This window comes from Leopardus geoffroyi, chromosome D4 (assembly GCF_018350155.1).
Source record: "Leopardus geoffroyi isolate Oge1 chromosome D4, O.geoffroyi_Oge1_pat1.0, whole genome shotgun sequence".
Lineage (NCBI taxonomy): Eukaryota > Metazoa > Chordata > Mammalia > Carnivora > Felidae > Leopardus > Leopardus geoffroyi.
In genome coordinates, this window is record NC_059342.1 from 68,568,366 (window position 1) to 68,578,864 (window position 10,499).

At 47.1% G+C, this 10,499-nt stretch overlaps 1 pseudogene; it reads left to right on the forward strand.

The window, feature by feature from the left end:
- The first annotated feature begins 2,268 nt into the window (after positions 1-2,268).
- LOC123593722 lies at positions 2,269-5,074 on the forward strand (annotated as a pseudogene).
- Positions 5,075-10,499: the final 5,425 nt, after the last annotated feature.

Below are 10,499 nucleotides of genomic sequence, written 5' to 3' on the forward strand. Positions count from 1 at the left end.
TATGATCTCCCATACTGGATAGAGAGCCTTCTATGACTCCCCAGCCCCATGCTGAATGGATGGCCTCCCATGGACTCTCCTGTCACACTTGCCACTGACACAAGCTTTTCCTTTTTTTTTTTTTTTTTTTTTTTTTTACGTCACTATGGAAATCACTGTGCTCCTTCAGGGAAGGTCTGTATCTTATTCTGTTTTCTTAGTGCCTGGCATCTAATAGCGTTCATTAGATTTTGGCTGAATAAATGAACCAGTGTTAAGTGGTTTCAGGGCCCAGGTTAATGATCAAACCTATAAAGCCCTCCCGGATGCTTCCTCCCCCCCCCCCCCCCATGGAAAAAACAACAGGGAATGGCTTCTATTTTCTATGTTCCTACAGCACAGGGATGTGGGTTCTCACTGCAGCTCTGATATTCATTTAACTGTGAAACTTTGAGCAAATCATCTTACTTCTGTAAGCCTTAGTTTCCTCATCTAAAAAAATGGGGATCTTTTTTTTTTTAACAGACCTAGAGAAAATATTTTTTTTAGTGTAATTTATTGTCAAATTGGCTAACATACAATGTGTAAAGTGTGCTCTTAGCTTTTGGGGTAGATTCCTGTGGTTCATTGCTTCCATACAACACCCAGTGCTCATCCCAACAAGTGCCCTCCTCAATGCCCATCACCCATTTTCCCCTCTCCCCCTCTCCCCTATCCACCCTCAGTTTGTTCTCTGTATTTAAGAGTCTCTTATCGTTTGCCTCCCTCTCTGTTAACTATTTTCTCCCCTTCCCTTCCCCCATGGTCTTCTGTTAAGTTTCTCAAGTTCCACATATGAGTGAAAATATATCTGTCTCTGACTTATTTCACTCAGCATAATACCTTTCAGTTCCATCCACATTGCTGCAAATGGCATGATTTCATTCTTTCTCATTGCCAAGTAGTATTCCATTGTATATATAAACCACATCTTATCCATTCGTCAGTTGATGGACATTTGGCCTCTTTCCATAATTGGGCTATTGTTGAAAGCACTGCTGTAGACATTGGGGTACATGTGCCCCTATGAATCAACACCCCTGTATCCTTTGGATAAATTCCTAGTAGTGCTATTGCTGGGCCGTAGGGTAATTTCCATTTTTAATTTTTTGAGGAACCTCCACACTTTTCCAGAGTGGCTGCACCAGTTTGCATTCCCACCAACAGTGCAAGAGGGTTCCCATTTCTCCACATCCTCACCAACATCTGTTGTTGCCTGAGTTGTTCATTTTTGCCACTCTGACCGGTGTGAGGTGGTATCTCATTGTAGTTTTGATGTGTGTTTCCCTGATGATGAGTGACGTTGAGCATGTTTTCATGTGTCTGTTGGCCATCTGGTTGTCTTCTTTGGAATAGTGTCTATTCATGTCTTCTGCCCATTTCTTCACTGCATTATTTGTTTTTTGGGTGTTCGAGTTTGGTAAGTTCCTTATAGATTTTGGGAACTAACCCTTTATCTGATACGTCATTTGCAAATATCTTTTCCCATTCCGTTGGTTGCCTTTTAGTTTTGTTGGTTGTCTCTTTGCAGTGCAGAAGTTTTTTTATCTTGATGAGGTCCCAGTAGTTCATTTTTGCTTTTAATTCCCTTGTCTTTGGGATGTGTCGAGCAAGAAATTGCCACGGCCGAGGTCCAAGAGGTTGTTGCCTGCTTTCTCCTCTAGGGTTTTGATGGTTTCCTGTCTCACATTTAGGTCTTTCATCCAAAAAATGGGGATCTTTATACTTGCTCTTCCACAATCCTATAAGCAAGACCTTACCATGTATGATAGCAACTAGTGTCTGGCATGCAGTTGTTGCTTACTGAAAGCATATCCATGTATATAGCCGACCACACTGTCACTGTCTGTTTACCATGTCTCCCCTTGGAGCAGAATTCTTCATGGCTCTGCCCCTGCTCCAGACCAGGCTAGAGCTTGTTGATGGTTTTGGTGACCTTTCTGTGTTCCCACAGATCTGTTGGGTATTTAATATTCATTGAGCCTCTAAGACAAAGCCCAGCACTAGGCACCTCCATGGGCCAGCAGAGAAAATGATTAATGAGGCAGGACCCAAGACCTCCAGAAGGATCACCATCTGGGAAGGAGGCTCAGGCAAGTTCTCCGAGATGACAAGGGCCATTGGTATCTGCCCATGAAGAGCCAACTGCAAGATTCCAAAGGAAACTTGGGACTTAGGATGTGGAAGGGGCTCTTCCCCAGGGCTGTCCACAGGCTATGGAGGTAGGAACAGTTTCTTAAGGCCCGGGTCTTAGGGAGGGAACAGAGAGGGAAGGGTGGGTGCTGGAAGAGAGGAGTCCTTGGGCAGGAAGAGGCTCCTACCTCTCCAAGAACGGACCCTTGATTGGCTCCCACTTATAAGCTATAGATGGTCAGAACCCAGCCTCATAGATTCCTACCTCTTCCAGCCTATGACATAGATACAGCCACCTTCTTGGGGCTTGACACACATTGCTAGGTGTTTACCATTGCTGGTCCATCTGGAAGGGCTGTCCTGGGCTAGATCCTTCAATGACAGACCTCCAACGGGTTGACTAGTGTCTCCATATTCATGTATTGATTCAATTCTTCATTCATTTATTCACATAATATTTATTGAGCACTAAGAGCCAGACCAAGTACTAGACTGAGGATGAAGACTAAGGGCCCAAGCCCTTCCTCAAAGAGTTCTGTGACAGAGCTTTACAAGGCCAGGACAAGTCTGATAGCAGGTGCATAATCAGCATAAAGGTGGGGCATACAAGGTAGTTGGCAAGAAATCAATGGAGGCTTCCTGGAGCAGGGGATATACGAGCTGGGCTACAAAGGTTTGGTGGTTCACACAGCAGGGGATGGGAGGAAAAGACAATCCTGACTGAGAGACTGCCTCTTGCAAAGGCACAGGTGCAAGAAAGGACCAGGCAAATTTGGGAATGATGAGATGGTTAGTGTGGCTTGAGCCTCAGTCTAAGAGGTGGGAGGTGAAGTTAGGACTAGGCCAAGTTTAGGCTCTTAAGTGCCATAATGGAGGCTCACACTTGACCTCAAGGGCAGTGGGTGTCAAATGGGTTCCATGGGCAGGCCCCCAAGTGTACATCATGAAATCCATAAGTATTTACTGAACACCTACTGGGTGCCAGGCACAGAAGGAAACTGAACAGATCTACACTTAGACTTTAAAAGCTACATGTTAATAAAGCTACACTTTATTGGGGCTTCTGCATATGATTGTATTACAGGAAAAAAAAGAGATTTCTTGACTCAAAAGAAACACAACAACAGTCTTCAGCCTATTGCTTCACTGTGAACCCACTGCAGGTTTCGTTTTTTCTGGGTGGCTGGTTGGGGGGCGGGTGTGTAGTGTCATTTCTTTATTTTGTTTTAAGCAAGGGAGACAGATACGGTCAGATCTATTTTCAAAAAGAGAAAGATAATTACGTGGTTTCTCCTATGGTGTTTGCAGCCACCATACAGGAAGCATGAAGCCCACTAACCAGAGGGCTGTTTCTCTGGGCCCTGAGCTCAAGGCTGGCTCTCTCTACCCTACTGGGTGCTCCCAAGGATAAGGCAACAGTGGCAGATAATGTGGCTTCTCCCTCGGTTCCAGGAGCCAAAAAGAAATGCCAGTTCCTCCTGGGAAGAAACACGACCTCCTTTGATTCTGGACGAACGAAGCCAATGCAATCAAAATACCCTCCCAACCTTTTCTCGGGAAAGAGACAACTCTGAGGATAGCCTGGTGGAGTGAAAGAGCCCAGTCTTTTAAATAATGCAGACTTGGGTTCAAATTCTGGTTTGGCTATGTGATCTTGGACGAACACACTTAAATTTTCTGAGCTTGAGTGTCCTCATCTGTAATGATAATATTTATCATTTACACTTACCTTACTCACCAGTTATTAAGATGTATTACAAAGCCATAGCAAAGAAGCAGGCACAAGACAAAGCAGAAAAATGGAAGAAAACATAACATCCTGAAACAGATCTAGGAATACTTTAGAGTTTGACATATGAAAGAAGTGACATCGAGAATCAATGGAGGAGCACCTGGGTGGCTCAGTTGGTTGAACTTTCAGCTCTTGATTTCTGCTCAGGTCATGATCCCAGGGTCATAGAATCGAACCCTGCACTGGGGTTTGGGATTCGCTCTTTCTCTTTCTCTCCCTCTGACCCTCTCCCCTGCTAGTACACTTAACTCTCGTTCTCTCTCAAAAATAAAATATTAAAATAAAAATTTTTTAAAAGATCAGAGGAAAAGGATGGAATCTTTAATAAATAGGGTTGGGGGAAATTGGCTTCTAACCAGACAAAAATAAAATCACCTTTTTATGTGTGTATGTGTCTTCAGTTATCTTCAGTTGGCTAAAGACCTAAATGTGAAAGGTAAAACTGTACGGACTTATAAAAGTTCTTTACGGACCTGGTTGCGAAGGAGGCACCATCATGGGAGGTCACCTCCACCACAACAAGGACCGAAACATTTGGCACAAGGAGCCCAAGAGTCAGGACATCCACCTAAGACTGTTGGTAAATCTGTACAGATCTCTGGCTGGACAAACAGCTCTATCTTCAACCAACTTTTGCTAAAGAGGTTGTTCATGAGTTGCACCAATTGGTGGCCTCTGTCCCTTTCCTCGACCAAGAAGATGAAGCTTTCTGCCAGGAGGACAAAACAGCTGTGCTGGTAGGGACCATAACAGACGACATGTGCATCCAGGTGGCCCCCAAATGGAAGGTGTGCACACTGCACGTGAGCCACATCCTCAGGGCCAGGAGCAAGATTTTCACCTTCAACAAGTTGGCACTGGACTCCTTCCAGGGCTGTGGCCCCATCTTGTTCTCTGATCCTCAAAAAGGCCCAGAGGTGTACAGGCATATCAACAAGGCCCTGTGAACCACACGCAGCCCCACCAAACCCTATCACTGCTGCAAGGGCTGGAGGTCCGCGTGCACCAGAGGCCATCTGGTCCACCATCACTACAAAAACTAACTTAAGATCCTGCCTTGTTATTGTAAAGATTTGGGGGTGGCTCAGTCGGTTGAGTGTCCAATTCTTGATTTCCGCTCAGGTCATGATCCAAGGGTCATGGGATCGAGACCTACATCAGGCTTCGTGCTGGGTGTGGAGCCTGCTTGGGATTCTTTCTCCTTCTCTCTCCCTCTGCCCCTCTCCCATGCTTGCAGTCTTTCTCTAAAGTAAAAAAGTAAATAAAAAATAAATAAATAAATAAATAAATAAATAAATAAAATAAGATTTTGGAAAGGAATATGAACAGCTCTCTTTGCCACATCTACTGCAAGAGATGAAGAATGAAGACCATTCTCAGCAATCAGGCTGTTGACATTGCAGAGAATGTCAACATCACTCTGAAGGGACACACTGTTATTGGGAAGGGCCCCAGAGGAACCCTGCAGAGGGACTGAAATCACATCAATATAGAACTCACTCTCCCCGAAAAGAAAAAGAGGCTCCGAGTTGACAAGTGGTGGGGAAACAGAAAAGAACTGCTACCATTCGCACCATCTGTAGTCACGTACAGAACATGGTCAAGGGCGTTACGCTAGGCTTCCGTTACAAAATGAGGTCTGTGAACGCTCACTTTCCCATCAACGTTGTTATTCAGCAGAATGGTTCTCTTGCAGAAATCCAAAATATCTAGGGTTTGGATGAGGCCAGGTGTTTCTTGTTCAGTATCCCAAGCCCAGTAAGAGGAGTTGATTCTTGAGGGAAATGATGTTGAACTTGTATCACACTCAGCTGTTTTGACTCAATAAGTCACAACAGTTGAAAACAAGAATATCAGAAACGTTTTGGATAATATCTATGTTTCTGAGAAACGAATGGTGCAGCAGGCTAATGAATAAGATCTAAGTTGTTCCGCTACAAAAACAGCAAGATGCCGGATGATTTTTCAGACTTATTTGTGATATTTTAAAGACACAATAAAAGCTGTATTGATTTGAGGGAGGGGGGGCAGGGAGTGGAAAGGAATACGAACATTCTTTTAACCTCAGGGAAGGTAAGGATTTCTTAAAGAAGATTCCAAACGGGGAAGAGGGGGTTGAGGTGGGCCCTGCGAGTAGGGAAGTACATGTTGCTTTGCAGGTAGAGGCCTCCATATTGTCTTGAGGGGAGGCGAAGACTGGACCATGCTTCTGGTTCAGAAGGTTCAGAGGAGTCTGGGAAACTGAAACATTCAGAGGCATCCACCCCGATGTCCCTATCCCATTGCCGGGATCCCAAGCCTTGACCTTGGCCTTGGCCTAACAGACTTGCTTTGGTTGGGTAGTCAACTGCCTTTGAAGTTTGGACACTGAGACTATTTCAGGCTTGTCTTGAATTCATTCCCCTTTCCTTCTGTGGAGTATGGAAGTTTCCTTGGATGCAATTAAAGAGGCCCTGTGGCTTCCATTTCTAGCTTTCTGTTACCTGCTTCTATGCCTCAGCTGTTCATTATCTTTCTGTAGGAGCCTCCATAGTGCTTACCATGGCCATCTAATATTGTGACCTTTAGAGCCACTATTACTCCCCCCACTGACCCCCAAGTCTCAAATGCCTGATGCACTCACTGCCTGCTAACACACTCCACCCGCAGGTGCACCATCCAGTTCAGCACTGGGACAAGTTTTAACAGTTGGAAGCCACCTTGCACCAGGACCTGCCTGTGCTTCACTCCCACCAGTGATGGGGTCCTCCTTGCCAGCCGAGAGGGATTAGCACAGCTCCCAAGCCCCCATCGAACCACCTGCTTTCTTGGACCACTCCCAGTGAGCACCAACTGCTGCAGGTAAGGTTCTTACAAGCAAACAACGAAATGGGTTTCAGGGTTGGGGGGCAAGATGTGGATCAGGAAATCAATGCCTGTGAGGGATTGAGCAAGGGAAATCAACTGTGACCAGGCCTGACACAGCCTGGGCCGGCCCACGGGGAGGCCTGCAGCGAACCTCCTCCCCAGGGCAGAGCTATCCCGCATCTGGGTGAAGTGACAGGGTCTTTATACCACACCCCTCGCCCCATCACTCTGCTCTGGAAAGGGCATGACCTCAGGCAGGGCTGCCCTGGCAAGTGCTTCCATGAAGGGGGCTCTGGAAGCCGTCCCCATGTCTACCACAACCCGGGAGAGCAGTCATTGAGTATTTACAGTGTCAGATGAGGCTAAATGTCATACATACTCAAAGGCAGGGACCATCATTATCCCCATGTTTGCGTGCAAGATGAAGAAACTGAGGCACGGAGTGCTTAAATGACTTAGGGTTGCACAGCATGTGACGGAATTGAGATTCCATCTAGAGATGTAAAAAAAAAAAAAAGTTGAATAAGGGGCGCCTGGGGGGTTCAGTCCGTTAAGCATCTGACCTCAGGCTCAGGTCACAATCTCACGGTTTGTGAGTTCTAGCCCCACATCGGGCTCTCTGCTGTCAGCACAGAGCCTGCTTCAGATCCTCTGTCTCCCTCTCTCTGCCCCTCCCCTGCTTGTGTACTCTCTCTCTCTCTCTCAAAAATAAGTAAACATTTTAAAAAATGTTAATGAAATTCTTTGGGAAGTTTAAACTTTCAGGAAAAGGTAATGCGGAGATCCCTGTGCACCCTTTGCCCAGTGTCCCCAGCTGTTAACGTATTGCACAAGCATGGTACATTTGCCATAACTGAGAAAATAACGCTGGGTTATGCTACTATTAACTAAACCACAGACTTTACGTGGCTTTCCACTGATATCCTTTTACTGTTCCAAGATCAAATCCAAGATACTACCTTGCATTTAGCATCCCACAGATTTAGACTCTTAGGTGTAAACTTTTGACCTGTCTGCCTCACTGCCTGCCGTTCCCAAAAGTTTCTGTGGCTGGGAGGCCCTCGGGTGCCATTCACTGCCCCAGGTGTGTGTGGGCAGCCCCAGAATGTGGCATGCCGACTGGCTCACTGTTTTCTCTGTGTCTCCTCTCTGCTGGCATGTGGAGAAAACTCCCACCGGGTCCAACTCAGTAATGTGCTTGTTTTGATTTCGCCCATCAGACATTTCCTGGTGCTTTCCTGTGTGTCTGGGGGCGGGGTGCTGTCTCAGGGCACCCAGAGAGTCTTCAGGCTTGGCCCTGCTCTCCAGGAGCTGCCCGCTAGCTTACCCCTCCTCTCTGACCTGCCCACCACCCAGGTTCCCTGGCCCTGCAGGTTTGCTTTGAAGAAAAGAGTTCATTCAGTAGGGGATTCCTGTTCTTGCCCCCACACCACTCAGCTGCCTCATTGAGCCCTGCTGTGTGTCCGCTCTGGGTCCCAAGCCCCACGGGCAGCTGTCCACTGAAAACTGTGGCTCTCTGAGCACATGATCTATATACTATGGAATGAGAGAGACCAAGCTTTACTGGCTGGAATGCAGAAAAGATCCGGATTATTGCTCTCCGTTCCCACCTTTGCCACTCTCCAGTTACTTGTGAGACTTTTGCATTATTCCACGTCCAGTTTTCTCATGGAACCAGTGAGAACAGCATCTTGCTTAGTGGTTAAAAGAAGGCACGCTGAAGCCAGATGATTTGGGTCTCTGCTGTTTATCTGCTATGTGACCATCATCATGTTATTTAACCTCCCATTGCCTCCGTTTCCTCATTTGTAACATGGGGAGACTAACACCTACTTTTTAGGGCTCTTGTGAAGATGAAGGGAATCAATAAAGACAAAGCATCCAGGACTGTATCTGGCATGGACGAGCTCTCAACTAGCATTAGTTATCATATGATTACCATGGATGTTTAGAGAGATTCAAATGAGATCATTATTGTAAAGGTGCATTGTAAATGGCAAAGTATGCTAAAAATGGTTAGCGTTATTATTTTTAAAAACTACTTTATTATCTTGGGGGACACAAGTAATCCACAGGCAACTATTGTCTGTCTGGGTTGATTACCATGGTCAAGTATGGCTGGAAAAGAGATGAGTTCATGAAGTCTATGGTCCTTTATGGAGCCCCTATTAAGTGTGACCTATAATTTTAGGCATGTGTACTTCTATTTTCTCATTTAATCATCCCAACCAAACTGGGCTGGCTATTTTTATCCACATTTAATGGCTGTCTACCCAAAGCCTCAAGTATGTTCCATCCATCCAGAAGCAGGAATCAGCCTATTTATTTGAAAGCCTCTCATGTTCAGATACTCCTAGATGCTGGGGAGTAAACACCAGCGGCCCTGCCTTAAACGAACCTACGTTCCAGGGGCAGAGTCCGTGACTGTTGGCCTGTCTGCTCTCAGATCCTTCCCTACCTTCCCTTGCTCCGTTGTGTGTCACAGAGGGGCTGCCCTGGAGAGGCAACTTTCCCTGCTTGTCCAATCCAAGTGACCCTCAGGCCTCTGGCAGTTGTTCTCAGACTGTTCCCCCCTGAAACTGTGTGAGGGTGCACTTCACTGGAGAAAAAATGAGTCTCGATGACATCACTCACACCCTGAATCCAGCTGGGCCTGAAGCGAAGCCTCTTGCTGACCCATCGGTCTCCTTTTGGCCACACAGTGGCCTGAAACAGGCCTTGCTGATGGCCCCTCTCCTGGGACTGCAGTGAGGATTAGTGAGAAATCCCATCTGGAGAAGAAAGCCCGATGATCACACCAAAGCACCCAACAGAAGCCAGCTCCGATGATTGGCTTAAGGGAAAGTACGCCTGACTGTTACTGCTGCCATTGCTGTTGTTGTCAGCTTGCGCCTGGGTGCAGCCTGGCTTGCAGCTGTGGCCCAGGCAGCCTTCCAGCTGCAGGGATGGGGTAGACCACGGGCGGGGACTCCCCTAGGGCCATTTGTTTGGAAGCCGCCTCTCAGTGTGCGCTCTCCATGGCTTCCCTGCGCGCGTGTAATACGGTAATTGCAGCCTTCCCAGCTGTCGGCCATGCAGACAGCCCAGAAAATGAGGTTGGCTCAGTAAATATTGAACCAAATTATGCAAATGAGCTCCACAAGAGACTCAGCTGCAGAGTCGGGGTCTGATTGGTGAGCCCAGCTTGCAGGGGACCCCTCCTCTTCCTGGGACTGCTCTATCGGCCAAAACAGCCACCTGGGGCCCCGCCAGAGAGACTGGAACTGGGATGGGGCCCAGGGTCACTCCTGCCTGTTCCTGAGGCCCATCTGGGATGAGGATTGAACAGCTTTAAGGGTGAGGTTAATGGGGAGTGGTATAATGGCAGGGGGTGGGGCTGGCAATGATATTTAGTTCCCACCACGCGTTCACCTCTCCCCAAAAAAGGCTGCTTGGTGAATAAGTCTCTGAGGGCACATGGGGGTAAGATGCTGAGGTCTCAATGCTCTGTGTGCCCAGCTGCAGAGGGAGTGATGGGATCCGCCTTCTCCAGAGCAAAGCATTTCAGTGGCTCTTCCCTACTGGCCGGCCAAGGTGCTCAAACCCCATGGTGGCTGAGGAAATGAAGATTCTAGAAACATGGCTTAGGGAGCGGGATGGGGCAAGTAAAACTCTAAAGCTCTTCTGTGGCCCTGGCAGGGCAACCCTGTGGCTTAGCAGGGATGAAAAT